Source organism: Hippopotamus amphibius, chromosome 6, assembly GCF_030028045.1.
Source record: "Hippopotamus amphibius kiboko isolate mHipAmp2 chromosome 6, mHipAmp2.hap2, whole genome shotgun sequence".
Lineage (NCBI taxonomy): Eukaryota > Metazoa > Chordata > Mammalia > Artiodactyla > Hippopotamidae > Hippopotamus > Hippopotamus amphibius.
In genome coordinates, this window is record NC_080191.1 from 80,385,545 (window position 1) to 80,404,632 (window position 19,088).

Consider the following 19,088-nt stretch of genomic DNA (forward strand, 5'->3'; position numbering starts at 1 on the left):
GTTTAATACATTTTGGTTAGCATGTAAATTGATGCATATACTTTAGGAAAATGGTTGCCATTACTTTGATATTTATATATCCCTAGATTTACCAATGATATGTGTTAAATAACTGTTTCCACATTTGATCCAGAAGATATATAAAATGATTTTCACAGCAGCAATTTTTGTGATAGCAAAAATCTGAAAACAACAAAAACATACATTGACAAAAAGAGTACACAAATAAGTCATAGTAGAAATATACAATGGGAGATTATACACAAATAAAAAGCTATGAATAAGCTACAGCTACTCACAACAATACGTATAAATGTTAAACTATCATTTATTGAGCAAAGTAATTGCCAGAATACTACCTACAGTAAGATATATTTTAAAAAAGATCAGAAACAAAATAATATTATATTGCTTGACATGCAAGTAAATATTATAGAATTATAAGAATAATAAATACAAAACTTGAGATACTGTTATGCCCTGTGGTAAAGGTAAGAAGGGATGGGGGAGAATATGCAGGTAGAAGACAATTACTTGATGATGTTCTTGTTAGACTTGGCAGTGAGCTCCTGCGAGTTCACTATATCATTATTCTTGATAACCTTGCATGCATGTTACATAAATGTGTCAAATATCATGTTAAAAGTATTGTATAAGAAATAAATATATTTATATGTTTTCAATAAAATTTCCCAGTCCCTACATAAGAAATTTCCTTTACTAATTTTCATATGATGAGTAATTGTTTGCTTTTCTTCCACCAATTTTATTGAGATATAATTGGTATACAGCACTGTAAAAATTTAAGGTGTAAGCCATAATGGCTTAACTTACATATATTGTGAAACAATTACCACAGTAAGTTTAGTTAAGCCAACATCTCATATAGTTACAAATTTTTTTTCTTGTGATAAGAATTTTTAGGATCTACTCTTTTAGCATCTTTCAAGTATACCACATGGCATTGCTGACTGTGATCATGATGTTGTATGTTTACTTTATTTATGTTTTAGGAACTTATAATTCATGGGATGAAGTATTAGCTACAAAGGAGATGATGAATGCATACTTACTAATTTGACAATGTAGATGTTTTCATCTTCTTAAGGATTTTAATTTATAAGCAAACACCTTTTAATTTTTTCCATTTTTATTTCTATTGTGCCTTACTAAGCTTTGGATAGAGGTAAATATAATGATATAGTTAGTATAACAGTAGACAGTGCCCATTCAAAAGAATTCTTTTGAGCTCTTCTTTTAAACTTTAGATATATTTAACAAGACAGTGTTCATTTTATGTTTGCTTCAGAGTAAGCCCTTTGCTGTCAATATGACAAAATCAAGTAAAGTGCTGGCTAGTTGAGAGCAGAATCATTTATCCTGTACTGCATATGAAGGAAAGTTAAAGAAAGACTCTAAATTCTGACAAGGCCTTTAAGCACTTGTAACTGACCAATGGTTAGAATGAAAAAAGTGAACTATTTTATTCAACAGCACTAAAAGAACTCAAGTGACTGTTAGTGAACGCTTGCTAGATCAGACAGTATTGTCATTTTCTGAGAGGCTCTTAGATTTTTAGAAAGTAATCTGTGTGAGCACTTGCCATTGAACAAATTACAAGAGGAACCATATCAGGCCCAAATGACTGCCACTAGATGCATTTACTAATAAGCTCCATTATCAGCATATACTACTCAAGAACACACGCTGTGCGTTAAATTTGCTTCCTCCTCTTGTGTTTCACATCTTTATGAATGAACAACATAGAAAAGTAGGAAACAACTCACATTTAAAAATTAAAAACATTCAAACCAAAAGAACCAAAAAAAAAAAAAAATACGTCTCATAAACCCAGCCTTAATCTTAACCCCATATCCTAAAGATTACATCTCCCATTCCCTGAGTTCTCTTAAAGTTGCTGCTGTAAACATGTTATAATCTTTTGACACTTCACTTTCTTGTGACTTTTATGATCAATTACTCCATCATTCCTTTTTTAGAAGGGACTTATGGGTAGGTAAGTCTGTTTATTTCTTATAATTGTTTCTTAAGCTCAGCCCTGTGCCCCACTAATTGGGTAGCTGCAGCACATAAATATAACCTTTCTTCATGAACTTTTACCTTTTCTTCAAAGCAACTTTTCCACAGGTCAAGGGTAAGTGACTGAAGGCACCTAGAGGATGATGTAGTCTTGCCCTATATCTTTACCCTGGCACTAATGGACTATCGTTGTAATAGGAGTGTGATGGATGACCTCTGCTCATCAGAGGGGTGGACACACTCTTATTTTCCTATCCTTAAATAAATACAAATATTCTGTTAGAAAATACATAGATTTACCTTTTAACTCTTAATTTTCATGAAGTTAAAAATGAGAAAAAAATGAAAAATAAAAGAAGACTTAGAGGGCTCAAAGTGAGTCATAGACATGTCTGGCTGTTCTGACATAAACAAAGATAGGAAGAAAAGATCCTGAATGGTGGGTGCCATGACACTTCACACTTAAGTTTGTGGTTTTTCTATCAACCTAATCACCTGGCTACTCTAGTTTATAATCCCCTCACCCTTAGTTTCTATCAGGCTGAAGTCTTGGGCCATTAAGCCTGCTAAAGAAGAAGCAATGTACTGTCCTATTTTGCCTTATAATAGGGGTTAATAAACTTTTTCTAGATAGGCCATAATGTTTGTGCAAAACCAATCAACTGTGTCATTGTAATGGCAAAGCAGTCGTTGATGATACTTAAAGGAACAAGCATGGCTGTGTTCAAGTAAAACTTTGTGAGCACAAATGTGAATTTCCTATAATTTTCTCTTGTCACAAACTATGTTCTTTTGAGCTTTATTCTACCATTTAAAAAGTGTAAAACTCTTCTTAGCTTTTAGGCTATGCAAAAGACAGGCAGTGGGCTAATTTTATAGCATTCTTGGTACACACACTGCCAATGGCAGTTGAGACATATGGTAATATATTCAATTTAATGCAAGATGCCATTGTTACCTTAATCTAAACTAAAGCAAAGTAAATTCCTTATTTGCATATTCACACTTGCATATCATGGAATTCCAACAATAATGTATTAATTTTTCAAAACTATAATATTTGCTTCCTATCAGTCAAACAGAACATGAAGAAAAGTTTTAAAGGCCCTCTTTAGGAAAAATTGAAACCAGCAGCTTTCTTTCAGATTCAATGGTGATATGTTTTGCTTTATAAATATCCTTAAGTAATGCCTAGCCAGGAATGATGCACAGGTGTGGTGACTAGCCATAGCTTCAGGGAATTTAAATAATATTCTATTTACATTATAAATCTGGTCACTCCTTTTAGAAGCACATTCCAAATAAATTTCAGAGTTAATGTGCTAAATCTACATTCATAAATCCAACAGCTTAGAGACACCTCTGATTAACTAAGTAATGGACAAGGTATTGCATAATTATGGCACTGCTGGGTCCTGGTAAGGATTTCCCTTGTTAGTATTCAGCTGCTTTTAAGGAAGACATTGGATATCAGTAGTTATCTATCCATTCATAGCTCTGCCTTAACAATACCCTTGTTAAAAATCTTTCCTCCGTACACTTCCTTAGTTTCTGACTTTTGTAAATCCCTGTATTTGAACCAGTGATCAGAAAACTGTTCACAGCCACATCACTGATCTGAATGCCATACTCTAATTTTCTAATAAATCAGTGGAGCACCATTTCATAATACTTGCCAAAGATGCTAGGGTTAATTTTGAAGCAATGTAAGTGTTTTCTTTAGTCAGCCTTGGGTGTCCTTACCCCTTCCTTTTTCCTGTATTTGTTTATTTCTAATTGTCGATTGTCACACTACCTGACTATGACTCCTGTGTATTCTCCTTCCTCTAACTTCACTGCCACCAGATACAGTGATTTCTTTTTATCCACAGCTTATTTACATTCTCACCTGAAAAGGTGCACTGTCTCAGTAAGTCCTGCTTCCCACTGAACCAAATTACTCCCACGGTGCACAACATAGTGGGCCTGAACATCCCATGTGGGATAGGCAACATATGTTCGCTACCATCAACACAGCTGGAACATCTGTGTATGAATTCATTCTGTGTGTGCATCACTTTAGATGCACAATCTTATATGAGACTGAGAGGATGTGCCATTAGGAATAAGGTTTACAGATGATGTAACAAAGAAACAGGGGAGTAGATTTGAGAGATGTGTTTACCTAGTGACTGCAGCAACTCTGTTCTGCTTTCTTGGTAGGACTAAGGTAACTGCAATTATCATTTAAAATTTTCTCATCCTCATAATTTGAAAGAAATCTCATAAGTGATTTAGAAAGAGTTGGGAAAATATCATCAATTTTGGTTTACTGTGTATCAATCCCTCAGCAAATTAATAGCAATTAAAACAGTGGCATCACAACATTAACCATACTTATATATGCCCGTCAATGTCTTAAATTCTTTACATGGATCGTATTATGTAATGCTCCATCGACACTATATGTTGTCCTGTTATGATACCTATTTGATAGAGGAATAAACTGAGACATCAATGAGTTAAACTGCACAATTTTAAGAGACAAAACTAGGATATAAACTGACATAGTTTGACTTTTATATATAGCTCTCTCTCTCTCTGTGCGTGTGTGTATATATAATAATATATATTATATATATATCTTCATTTTCCTCCTGTTACTGAAAAAAATATCTCTAAAACAAATGACCATAGTTAGGTTAGGTTTATGTAATTCCTTTTCACTAGTTATACCAGCTCAAGGGAGTTAGAAGTATACTAGGAAACAGTGACTATATATTTTTTCAAAATTACCTGGGTAGGAAGCAGAAATACCAGGGAGAATATATATGGGAGGTTAAAAATCAGGAGGCATGGTAAATGGGGAGAATACTAACTCTTTCTCTCCTTCTTCCGTGTCAGTAAGCAGCAGCTAACCACATGCTCATTTATTAGAATCTTCTCAGTCTCGGCAAGCCAAATAGACATGTACTTCTGTATGAAGAACACATAAATGCTATAAGGAAAAACTTGAGGAAAGAAATCCACGAAATATCCAAATCTTTATTTTAATCTAACAGCTCCCATGAAAAATGTAGCTGGAATTGAACATTTATAAGGAACTATTATAACTAATTTTATTTTGATTAATTCTACAAACATTATTGATTTCCTATTTTAACAAGACACTTATGTTCTCAGAATATTTCCATTAGAAATACCAACAAGTACATAATAGATTTGGAGTCGAGTTTTATAGCCTTCCCTTCTTTTCCCTTTGTTTTAGTTATAAATCAGCCACTAATTAAAAAAACAAACAAACAAAAAAAAGCAGAGGAAATGCAAAATAGTAATGTCAATTTAAGGGGAGATGGTCTTCACAGAATCAAAATGTAAATGGAAGGCTCTTAGCAGCAATAATTATAGTAAAATTTTTAATACCTTTTGTAACCTAGATCTCTTGTAAATTCTAAAGAAATAAATTCCCAAGACATATAGCAAAAATAGTTATAGTCCTAAAGAAAATTAGAGTCTATGTATATATTCAAGTCCTATATGGCACAAAGAAACATTTGGAGTTTAATGCCAAAGCTATATGTTGAAGAAATGTATAAAGTTACGCAACTGTATTTACAAATGCTGAAGGAATGGAAAGGTGGTCATAGAGTAGCATAAATCAAGATAAGTCTTTACTGTGTGTTGAAGAAATTACAGAATACAGCTTGAATTAGACATGGGAGCGTTTCTGATATGGGAAATAACAAAGAAGGGAGAATTAGCACGGTACTGAAGGTGGCTTGTCTCAAACAGAAGACTTGATTTGAAAGAGTTAATAAAACTAAAGTAGCGCTATGGAATGCCTTAAGTATTACATGGAAAATCAATTGTTTTTTCCCTGGGGAATAATAAAGCCCCATAGTAAATTTTCTGTAAAAGGAATTGATATTATGTGGAAAGCTTTTGGGGATATCAATCTATTAGGAAAGTGCAAGCTCAGCAATAAGCTACAAGAAACAAAATTATTGGAAGCCAAGAAGACAAGGTAGAAGGTGAAGAATTTTCAGTGTGACATGAAAAGAACGGCTGAGGAAATGAAGAGGAATGGTAGAGTGTTATGAAGGATGGAGAAAAGGAAAATTAACCCCAAGATTTAGAAATTTGAGGACAAAGATTATAGTACTAATGATAAAAATAAAGCTATTAGCTAAGAAGAAAGTTCCATCATGAGGCAAAATAAATTTTCTTTTACACATTTTGGTTTGTTAGTGATGACAAAAAAATGTAGCTGTTATCTACAGACAGGTGAATCTAAAGGTCATGAAGATCATATTGACAGAGAGGAGATTGAAGGGAAATGATAAGCATTTGAAATCAGTAAGTATAGAAAAAGAGCAGAAGTTCAAGGTTTTGAGCTAGTGAAGGACAGAGAGACTGAATGCATTAGAGGAGGACACTCCAGTTAATGGCAAAAACGGAACATGGTTCAAAATGAAGGAGTGACTGACTATCATTAACAAAACAGAATTAAGAAGGAAGAGAATTGAATCACTATTTCAGTGGATTTATGGAAAAGGAAGAGTTTTTGAAGACATACATTTATAAAGTGATTTTTAATCTTCACTTACAATACTCATTGCTTGATTATTGATAATGTTATATACCTCTATGTATAATATAGAGATAAACTATACATTATAAATTCTTCTTTTCAAAATCTCCTACCCTCATAACCCATTATGTGTATATTTTATATTGGTACATGTATAGATGAAAGAAGGTAGACAAGGAAAACACTTCAGTATAAATATAGGCTAAAAGCATAATTTCTGAGAGCAAAGAATTTTGGTGCTTCCTTTTTTTAAACTATGTTCTTGTGGACAACTGACTTATCTGTCACTCATTTCCATTATCAATATCGTTCAGAGAATAAGAAGAGCATACTATTGACTTAATGACTTACCTAATGACTCATAGTTTTATTATGAGCATTAAATGAGCTAACTCATGGAAAGTAAAGAGCAGTCTTTGTTACATATTAATTGTGTATCTCTTCCTATGTGTGTGTGGCTGTGTTTAAATCATACATAATGGCGGTATATAATGAATATCATACACATATATGTGTGTACTCATTACGTAATATGATTGTAATGAGTGTTTAATTTATATTCATGTGTTTGTGTATAAGTAAAGTTGATATAGAGGAAGAAAATAGGATATTACTTTAGCATTTTTCTTCTCCTGCAAATGAAACAGATGTTTTCAAATATGCTTTTATATTCAGTTTCAAAGTTTTGAAATTGTACGTTTGTCAAAACTTTAGTTTTCATATACTTGTTGTGGTGAGGTATGGAGAGTAGGGGATGAGATTCTTTGACCAGTCACTGATGTTAATGAGCTAGACATGGCTTCTTACACTCAATTGTTTCTTGAAGTGAGAGTTCCCACAATAAATGGTGCAAACATTCCAAGTAAGTAGTAGTTTAACACACAATCAAAGCAACAGAGTTTCACAGTAGTAATCTCTCTGCATGGTCTTAGAGTGCCAAGGCAAACATTACTTTTATGTGCTTAACTAAAATCTCTTTTTTTGGATGGATGAGGATTATAGCCTATTCATAAATGCTAATAATATTTCAGTAACTCAATGAAAATGTCTCCAGTAATATTCTTCACAGCTGTTAACAATATTAATTTTTAAACAAAAATCCCCGATAAAGTACAATTAAAACTAATAATCTATATCCTTAGATTTAATGATTAATTCAGAAAAATGGTTGTAATCTCTTTCTACCCCTCAATATTACCTGATTTCTTGGGTGTAGATCTGTTGCTGCCTGGTAACATAGTTTTGTTTATTTGCTTGTTTGCATCTTTTATAAAGTAGTCTATAAATATGTTTGCAAGTCATTCACAAGAAGTAGGCCAAGAGAGAAATGTTAACTGTCCAAAAAACTTTATAAGACACTTGAAAACAAAGATCATTTCTTTCATCTCTTTCTTTAAGAAATCTAGAAAAAAAAATTTGCTTGACACAGATAACTAATAAATGTTTCTTGAATGGATAAGGTAATAGCTCCGTGTTTCAGAAAATGGAGCCGATCTCAAAGAACACAAATCACTCTAGGTCAAATGTGGAATTAGATAAAAATAAATGATGAGGTAGATGTTTCCTTATTCTTGGGAAGACCCTAGGGCATGTTCTCAAGACCAATTCTCTGGAAATTATTTAATAGGTGAAGTTTTTGTTTGATTTGTTTTGCTTTCAGTCTTCTTTCTTTGATGTTCTGGTCTAGTTTCCCCTATAGCTTGACCTCCCTCAGAATACCATTCCCCTGCAGGACTGGAAAAGACGCACACCTCAGATTTTCTCCTTCTTTCTCTTTAGCAAATACTAAAATTCTTAGTTCATGAGTCTTAATTAGCTCTCTTTTAATGAATTATTGGATTAACAGTAATCAAATGCTATCTTGTGCTAATTGTATTCATACAGCCAAAAAAATCAAGATGTGACTGTTTTAACAGAATTTGTAGAATTTCCATGTAGGCAGGTAAATGTTACCTCACCTACTGGACTGAGAACTCCTTAAGAGCAGGCACTTTGTGTCCCTGACTTCAATAAGCCTGTGACTACAGGTAGTTTTTGTTTGGGATTCAATACATATGTTTAAACAATTAACCTGAAATCCTTCTAATATAATAGAAAATAAACAGTAAATAGCATCCATACTATTTATTGTTACTTAAAGTTTGTAAGTGTCATTATTTCAATCCAGCACACCATTATCTGTGCTGGTTTTAATAAGACTGCTAGCAAAGGAAAAGGACTCTGTTCTCATTATTTGTTCTGTGTCCAGAAATGGTTTACTGGCAATACTGAGAGAGAACTCACTGGTGATCTGATTTAAATTCAAATAAAGGACTTAAGAAGGAAAACTCCTCTGTTACATTGCCCTTAGCTAATATTGTAATGCTAATCTTAGATATGCACCATACTGTCAGAAGCTTAAATGATCAACAGAAATTATGTTTTTCTCCTGTTTTATTTTTTGCCATTTTTTAAAAATTAAGCAAGTTAAGTTTCCTCTGTATATTATTAACTTCAGTTAATGCACCCAATAGCAATGTAAAGAAACAGAGATGTTTTAAAAGATTCAGAAGATCAGTTAAACACAACTTTCTACACATGGCGTCAGATGATAAGTGGATTTCAAAGTTAAATTTAGAGAATGAAGATGATCGTTTGAACATGATTTATTAACACCTTTAACATATCTTGTTTTGAAATATATTCAACTTTACCTATATGAAAGTAAAAAACAAAAAATCCTTGAAAAGGAAGACCTTTTTTATAAACCAAACACATATTTATTGTGATTGCAATTAATCTCATAAGAAAGAAGTTAAAAAAAATGCCAAGCTGCTGAATGTACAATAAATATTTACATTTTCTCCTTTTTCCAAATGGTACTATCATTCATATGTTCCTGTCATCATGATCAGTATAATACATAAGGTCATAAAATTAATTATTTGGGAATTAAGATGTACTATAATAATTTAGTTTAGAGGCAAAGCCCCATTTTATATTATGTTTATAACACTTTAGAGAACTGTAAAGGAAAAACTCAGTTTTCCTCCTTCTGTGTAGGGAAAAATCCAGGTCTTTCCTACTGTGTTTCTTCCTTGTGAGTCTCCTTCACTTCACTTCACCCCACTTCACTTCTGACACTTCTGGTCACCAAATGTGTGAAGGTTTTTCCCCCAACCAGCAATTCTTTGTGGTACCAACTGAGTGTCCTACAATTTAACTCAATTCTGACACTATCTACCTAGAGATGATAGATCCCATAGCTTAAATGCTCAGTATCACAAGACTGCTCCCCAGCCCCCACTTCAGAAGCCCATTGCAAGCCCAGAGTATTACCTGTGCTTCTGATCAACCAGTTTCAGATCAGGGGATCCAGTGACCCCTTCCTTGCGTTCAATTAATTTACTTGAATGACTCACAGAACTCAGGGAAGCACTTATGTTTACCAGTTTATTAAAGGATATGATAAAGGATACAGATGAATAGCAAGGTGAAGAGATACACAGGGTAAGGTATAGAAGGAGGGAAACTCTCCAAACCGTGTACTTTTGGAATTTTCTAAAGGCTTCAACGTGTGGGCATAATTGATTATTAACTCCATTTTCAGCCCTCTTCTTTTCTCAAGAGAATGAAGGGCAAGGTTAAAAATTCCAAGCTTCTAATTATGGCTTGGTCTTTGCAGAGACCAGCCCTCATCCAGGAGCCATCCAGGAACCCATCCAGAACAGTCTCATTAAAACAAAAGACACTCACTCCTCTTACCTAGAAAATTACAAGGGTTTTAGGGGTCTTGTATCAGGAACTGGAGTCAATGATAAAATATTAAAACAAAAGATGTTCCTAGTGCTCTTAACCCTTAGGAAATTACAAAGGATTTAAGAAGCTCTATGCTAGGAACCAGGGATAGATACCAATATATGTATATACATTTTTTTCCATTATCTCACAGGAACTTATATGAATTTCACATTTACACCCTTATTAGAGTTTTTGCTTAATGTCAATATCATGTATTTCTCTTATTTTAGATTATATTGATGTACTAACAATATGAATCTTTAGTAACAATTGGAACATGAACAAAGATGCAGTATTTTTGACATCTTATAATGCGACTTTGATAATGTTAGCAAAATCTAGCAAGACCCTTTTACATCATTCAAAAAATACTATCAATAATAGTTATTAAAAATATATATTTCGGCAAGTTTACATAGAAATGTACAAGTGCTTATGCCTTCATAATGACCTAATTTCTATATGCCAACACGGTCTAGTGTATGCAATATCACCCACTTAGATTTTAAAGCAAGAGCTAAAGGGATTTAAACACAAAAGGATTTCAGTGACATGAAAGAATATTCTTCCATTTAAAAAAAAAAGCACAGCATTTTAAAAATGTTCACGAGTAAGTAAATAAATTGGTTCTAATTATACACTTTACTGTCGATCTCATTTTAAACCTTAATTTTTGGCTACATTTCCTCCCATCATTAAGGCTCTAATTTATTTTTTCATATTACTACATTGGCTAAGACCTTACATGCATTGTTGAGCAGAAGTGATGATAGTGGGCATCCTTATCTTGTTTCTAAGTTTAAAGAGAATACTCAAACTATTTTATTTTGTTTTATTTTATTTTATTGAGATGACTGCATTTGGGGGCAACCAATATAAGTGACACAAGATGATATAGACTTCTGATTTTGTAGGATTTTGCCCTGAGTTGATAGTCCTGACATCAAGGTCTTTGGCTTTTACTATTTGCATCAATTCCCCAGATTCTAGATGAGTGATGGATTTAGAAATTTCAACCCACCTCCAAAGGCTTACCTGCTCAGACATACTCCTGGTTCACCCCAGCCACCTGGTTAGCAAGGGGGAATTAACTGCTCTCATCTGATTAAATATAGGTAGATGATAGATAGATAGATAGATAGATAGATAGATAGATAGATAGATGATAGAGATAAATATATAGATAAATAAATCACCCCAAATTCACCAACACTAATGAAACTGACTCCCCCTGCTGAGTTTATGTTTAACCTCTCAATCCAATACTTTACTCATTTTCTTGTCCTGCCCCTGTTTCCCACAGGGTTGAGGAGTAACAAAGAAAAGGAGGGGTTGGAACCAAACTATCCCCTGACAGTCTTTTCTCAGTAACAAATGGCTTTTTGTTCCTTACCTCTTGCTTAAAAAGAAACTTCAGTCTCCTGAACCTTCCCCGAGTTTCAAAAAGTCTGGCTCAAGTGTTAATAATCAGGTGAGTGACAATACGCAGAGACAAAGACTAGCAGTCCAGCAGAACTGGTAACAATTTAAACAATAGATCAGCCATATAGCAGAGCCACAGGACCTTTAGTTCCTCCCTAAAGGACATAGGTAACAGTGTCTGATACACATACCTAAGCTGTTTTTACAGAAGCCAGACTCCTAGCAGATGGAAGCTACTGACCCTGATGGCAAGCATGTAGACCCCAGACCAGTTGGAAACAGAAGGTTGATGATTGAGATTCCTGAAACATCACCCTGTTACTTCACCATCAAACAATCAGAGAATTGTGCACTAGCTAATTACACAACTTGTGACTCTCTCCCTCACATGGTTTTTGAAAACCCTTCACTGAAAGCCATCTGGCAGTGCGGGTCTTTTGAGCATGAGCTGCCTGTGCTCCTTGGGTGGTGCCCTGCAGTAAACATGATACTTTCTTTCACCACGACCCCATATCAGTAGATTGGCTTTGCTGCATATTGGGCAATCAGACCCAAGTTCAGTTTGGTAACACTATTGGCACAATGTAGAAGAATATGTATATATATAGATTTAATTTAAAGAGTAGAATTTTACACTTATGAAAATGAACTTTATATATTGTGATATTATATTACTAATCATTACTGGGTGCATGTCTAGTATCCAGGTGTACATTGCAAGTCAAATCTTTGCAAACTGGCTTCAGGCCTGCAAGTATGTCATTTACTCTCCAGTTTTCACTCACATTAGTATAACAGAAAGGATAAAAGATCCTGTGGTCAAGAGAAAAACAAAAACAAAAAAATCAAACAAACAGAACTGGCAGCAGAGGTCTGACCAAGCCTATGACATGCCCATCAAACTGAAAACTACCAGTGATATTGGAGAATCTTATTTACCAACTTGGAAAGCTGTTGAAAAAGCTACCAATGTTGATGAATGAAACAGAAAAGCCATAAAATTGTATATAAAAAGAGAAATTATTATATTACTAATCCTAGATAATGTGGTCTTATAATTGTATGTAAAAATACACCTGTACAGATGTTTATGTTTGTTATAAAAAATGAAATGTTACACTTTGAAACAAATTAAGTATAAAATCAAATGGTAAATAGTTTCACTAAAAATACAAGAATTTAAAACAAAGTCTAAGGCGAATTAATATATCTGTTAAACTCTTTTCAGAGTTTTTGAGATTAAAAATAGCTGTGATTAAATAATCAAAAAAGATATTTCATATAAAGATATTTTGTATATTATATATATATGTGTATATAGAGATTCCTAAGTACAGAGGTATAGAATATACATATACACACATATACGCATGAATTCCTCAGTACAATATATACAAACAATTACAATGATGAAATATCACTTCATATCTATGTGTGTTTCTGATCCTGGAAAAAATAATATATAATTTAAAGCAAATAATTTGGTGCAATTTATTAAGGGGGAATAACCATTGTAATTCTAGACTTGCTGTTACTGAAAGTGAAAGTGACAAATTGTGGGTTAGAGCCCAAGTGCTGTAAATAGCATGTTTCAAACAGCCAGGATCAAAATGCTTTTGGAACTGGAATAGAGAGCAGGAATCATTGGAAATATGATTCCCTACAAAGAGTTACACGTAGGGGTGTGTGTGTGTGTGTGTCTGTGCTTGTTTACATGTGTAAAAATATACTTGTAATTGACATTTAACAGATAACTCTTTCTGATTTCCACAGACTATTTGCCTTTGTTAAAGAAAAAGAAAAAAGCTACTAGAAGGATTCAAAACGATCTGCAAAAAAATCCTTTACACCAAATTGTTCCATAATTATGTTAATATATTTTATATTCAAGAAACATCAGTTAGAAACAGGTGTTGTGATGATATAAATCAATCAAAGTAAAGCCTCAAAACAAAAATAAATAAGGTCCTAGAGCTACTTCTTTTGATAAAGGTGACTTTCAGCAGCAAAAATTCTATATTCTGTAGAATGTGACCACTTTACCCACGGAATCAAGCAGAGTGGAGATACGCAGGAAATACTATTGATTTTAAGCATTATTTGAACCAACAAACAGATTTAAAAAGACCTTCCACTGTGATAACAATATCTATAATTTGAAAAGAGTTTGTAGAGGAAGAAATGTTGCAAGGTCTGGAGTAAGATAAATGGCAATTTATGGAGGTCAGTTGGCCAATTTCAGATCAAAATTGTTGATATTGCTGCAAAGCAGTAAATATATCAACACAATTTCTGGAAAATCACAATTTGAGGATACTTTAATTTTCAAGGAATTGTTTTACTGGTAGCTTTGGAATTGCTTTATCTATAAAGCTAATCTTATAACTTTGCCATTTGCTGCTTTCAGGTATGTTCATAGAAATAGAATGTACTGGCTCCTTAAAAAAATATAACTAGAGAAATTGATCTGTTTTCAGGTTTGCTGAAATGACATTATATAATGAACTGTAAGTCTCAGGTCATCCCATGATTAAAAAAGTAGAAATAATAATAATGAGTATGTTTTTGTAAGTTAACTTATTTTATATAACCCATGAACATATTTCACTTAAACCTGGTGATATTCTTTGAGGTTCATTCTGTTTCCCCTGTTTTATAAATAGACTAGATACCCATAGTTTCTGTGATTAGTCTGGACTTACGTTTAAACTTACAAACAGAAGTCAGTTCAAAGGGTACAAAATTTCAGTAATGGATGATGAACAAGTTCTGGAGATCTACTGTGCAACATAGGGTCTATGTGTAACAATACTGTATTATATACCTAAAAATTTGCTAACATGGTAGAGCTTATGTTAAGTGCTCTTACCACACACACACACAAAAAATGATATAAAAATAAATTAATAATTAAAGGGGAAATTTGTAGAAGTGATGGATAAATTAACAGCCTTGATTCTGGTGATGATTTCACAGGTGTATACTTATCTTCAAACTCTTCAAGTTAAATATCTATAACTTTTTAAAATCTCAATTATCTTTCAATAAAGTGGTGTTTTTAAAAGTAGTTTACAATAATTCAAGATTTTCCATAATTGTTCAGTATTTTAACCACTGCGCCACCTAGGAAGCCCCTTTTGTTCAGTATTTTAAGTTGGAATATCTTACTATAAATCAGCATGTAGAGCTTTAGAGGTTAAACATTTTTAATAATTAAAGATGATAAACAGAAATAAGGCAAAGTAAACTTGTTGAAAGCCAAAGCCATGTAGGATGAACACAAAATACTTCTGAAATTGCCCATAGAAGGGGTATTCTTTTAACTCGGCTGGGTATCCGTCCAGAAAAACATTTGCCTTTCTAACCAACTTCTACCTGGACCCTCAGAAATTTCAAACTTTTCATTCTTTGCTTCATTTTTTCAGGCCCCATCTGTCTGAAAACTCTTTCCCTTCAGTCTCATTTTGGAAACTAGTATTCTGAGTTCACCAAATTATTTTGTTGTGCCCTTAGTCAGCATTCAGCTCAAACACTGTGTTCTTGTTTCTTGTTAATCTGGTTTACAGGCAAAACATAATCTAATTAAAAAGAGCTAAAGGAAGTATTTTAAGTATGTCCTGCTAATTGGGTACTTTGATAATTACTTAGAATTTTCTTGGTTGGATTTTTCAAGGCTTAAAATCAGGATAGTTTTAGTTATTAGAATTTCCTTAAAAATGATTTTCCCAGAGGAAAAACTTACCAATGTGCCATTTTTAAAATTCTCTGCAAATGTTGAATCCATTCATTGCTTTACCAAGTGTCTATTATTTTATCCATTTTTCTGCTCAAAACAAAGATATTACATAGAGTTAAAAGTTATCCATGAAATATCTTGATTTTTCCTATTTCAGTGTATCAATATCTAGAGAGCAGGAGGGGTTAGGCAATAGTACTTTTAAGATAACTTTTTAAAGGGAACTTTGATACATTCTTCAGCTTTATTTGCCTCCATTTGCTTTATTATTCTCTTTATCAGTTTATATGTATGTATACTGTTTTGTCTGAACCACTGAGAGTGAAATGGAGACATCATTATCCCAACCCCCATCACTAAATACATCAGGGTGTATTACCTAAGGACAAGGTCATTCTTCCTCATAACCCCAGTAATGAACTTTAACATTGATTTAATGCTATTATTTAATCCACAGTGTGTATTCCATTTTTTTTTTCACTTGTCCAATAAATGCCAGCTTTTCTCTTGTCTTTTTTTTTTCTGATCCAGGATCTATTCCAGGACTACTCATCACATTTGTTTTTCATGTTGCTTTAGTCCCTTTTATTTTGGAACATTATTTCATCCTCCCTTTGTCTTTCTTGACCTTAACATTTTTGTAGAAGATCCCACAATTTGAGTTATTCTAATATTCCCTCATGAGTAGGTTCATGTTTATATTTGGGGGGGGTAGGAGGGCAGTGATACCACAGAAATAATGTTGTGTCTGTTACATGTTTTGAGGTTAAATTTTTGGAAAGTTCAGGTGGTCTCAGAACTAACTAACTGGAATCATATTGAAGGAGAAGTAATGTATAAAAGATTACTCTACAGAGAGAATAAACTACCAGAAACATATATGAATAGCTTTTTAATAATTTTTTTATATTAATCCATATCGCATGCCAGGAACTGCACTAAATGTTAGGACTATATAGATAAAGATGTTGAATAATGACTAGCATCAGGGATCAGCAAACTACAACTTTCTTGGCAAATCCAGCCACGGCCATTCATTCCTGGATTGTTTATGGCTACTTTTGTGCTGCATTAGCTTAGTGGAGCAGTTGTGATAGAGACATTTGGCCGACAAAGCTTAAGACACTTACTATCTGGTTTTTCAAAGAAAAAGTTTTCCAGTCCCTGTTCTAAGACAGCATAATTCTAGCTAACGTATTTTTTTTTAGATAAACAATTATTGTAAACATATGAGCAATTAGAAAAATAGGTTAACACTCAGTCACGTGGCTTTATTTGGGGGAGATGAGTAGATTTTGATATTGCATCTTGTAAATATTGCACTATCTATGTTGTACAAACTATGTAATATTTTAAAATCCTCTACTATTTGTATTCTAGGACTTACTTAGGAAGAATAAGTGATGCCACTTAGCCAGAAATCCCTTGTGTTTCTGAGCCTACATTCTCCCTACTGTTGTTCTCTTGCCTACTGCCTACTGTAGACCTTACTTCAAAGGACTAAGCTCAGGAGACTTCAGTATTTCCTGTGTCAGCAAATACTTTCTTTTTCCTTCAAGCAATTTATTAAAGAAGGAATCAGATTGACTTTAGTGAAATATATTCCATCTTTCCTGAAGACAGAATTTTGTCCCATTTAAGAACTCTTCTGCTTATGTCTTGAGCAGAATCACATTTTCAAACCAGTGTCTGGACACGCGAATAAATCACATTACCCAGTAATAGGATTTGTCTGCACACCTCCTGTGCACTCCTTTGGTAACTGAGAAGTCCTTCACAGTGGGCTGGTTTTTTTCTTTAGGTTTACTCTGACATCTGTCCAAATAATTTCACTCTATGATGCATTTGTCTCATTTAAACTCACCAAAAGGGTGAGAGACTACTAGTTGTTAAAATTCTTGAATAGCATCAGTATTCTTCCTTATTTCACTCAAGGAGATGACCTAAATTTAACCTTTGTCTGGGAAAGAACAACAATTCAACCATTTGCAAAGTAAATTCAGGGCGAAACCAACAGCTGTGTTTTTAGATGATGTGTTAGTCACTACCATTTTTAAGTCCCTGTCATTCAGGCTGCCTCAAAAATGTGGTTAAAAAACTGTTAAAGAATAGCAGTCTGCAAAAGTGGAAATGCTGCTGCTAAGTTGATAGTAGAAATATACTTTGGGAAGTAATGAGAATATGCTCTAGTTTTTAGGCTAGAGTGGTAATTTACACTAATAGTAGTGTTACTGAACCAAATTTGAGTCCACTCACCCTCACTCAGTGAAGCCAATCTACTGATACCAGGTTGGGGTGCAGGAAAGTGCAGCATTTATTGCAGGTGCCAAGCAAGGAGTGTGGGGCGACTAATGCTCAAGAGGCTCGAACTCCCTCATAGCTTTCAGGAAAGGGTTTTTAAAGATTGGGTGGGGGTTGTGGGGTATGTGATTAGCTTGTGGACATTATTCTGATTCACTGGTGGTGAGGTAATTGGCAGCTAACATCATCAACTTTCTGGAGTCTACGTGATTATGGGCAACATACAGTTATTGATAACTTCTCCACCTGGTCCAGGTTTCAGTATGCAAAACAGCTCAAAGGATATATCTCAGAATATTATCTACAGCCCTTGAGAAGGAGCTAAATGTTCTTGGCTTTGTTTAATGGCTAAACTATTATTTTGTCTTGCTTGACTTTTTCCCTTTGTTTCTGCATTTTTTGTCACTTCTGATTAAGTTTGTTCTTTGAACTTGGAGAAGGCCTAGGAGGCTAAAGTTTCTCTACAAACAAGAGGCAGGTAGAGCACATGGAGAGTGGGAGTCTCTCCTGGGAAGACCCCATAGGGTCTTGCTTAGTTACAACAGTACACATTGGTTAAACTAAATCAGGAAGATTAATATTGAGTGAAGCTGGATCCAAAGTCCAAAGTGTCCTTATGTGGTAGCCTCTCTGCCTATACCTTCACTGCTAATTGCTAGCAAGAGGTGTCCTCCATGTCTTCCTCCAAATAGTTCTCTTCTCTGTTTTCAGTCTAACCATCTGATGATAACAGTAATAACAGTTGCTAGAAATTGATATTCTGTATCATATTCCTTACTTATTTTATCTGTAATTCATACAATCTTTTTGCAAGGCAGACATCATTGTCTCATTGCTACAGTTAGAAGAATGGACCATGGAATGGCTTTAACTCTTTAAAGTCCAGTCAGTAATTGACCGAGTTAGGATAAAACTTAGATCTAATGTCAAAGCCAATTTACTTTTCCCCCAATGCTTTATGCATACTATTGGTGATTATTTGACTGTAATGATTAAATGTAGGGAAAATTTTCAAAATGTTAATTGTAATTTGAATGCTTTTTATTTTCATTGAGCTTTATTTTATTTCACAATCACATTTTTCCTAATTGTAAAATGGTACAGGTAACTAGAAAAATCTGTGCAGTGACAGCGAACCTGCATTGTTTGAAATCTGCTTATTACTTTACTACTTGACATTGCCTGATACATGCCAATCTGTCACAAATGGGAAGACTTCTGGATACTGAACTTTTTCTT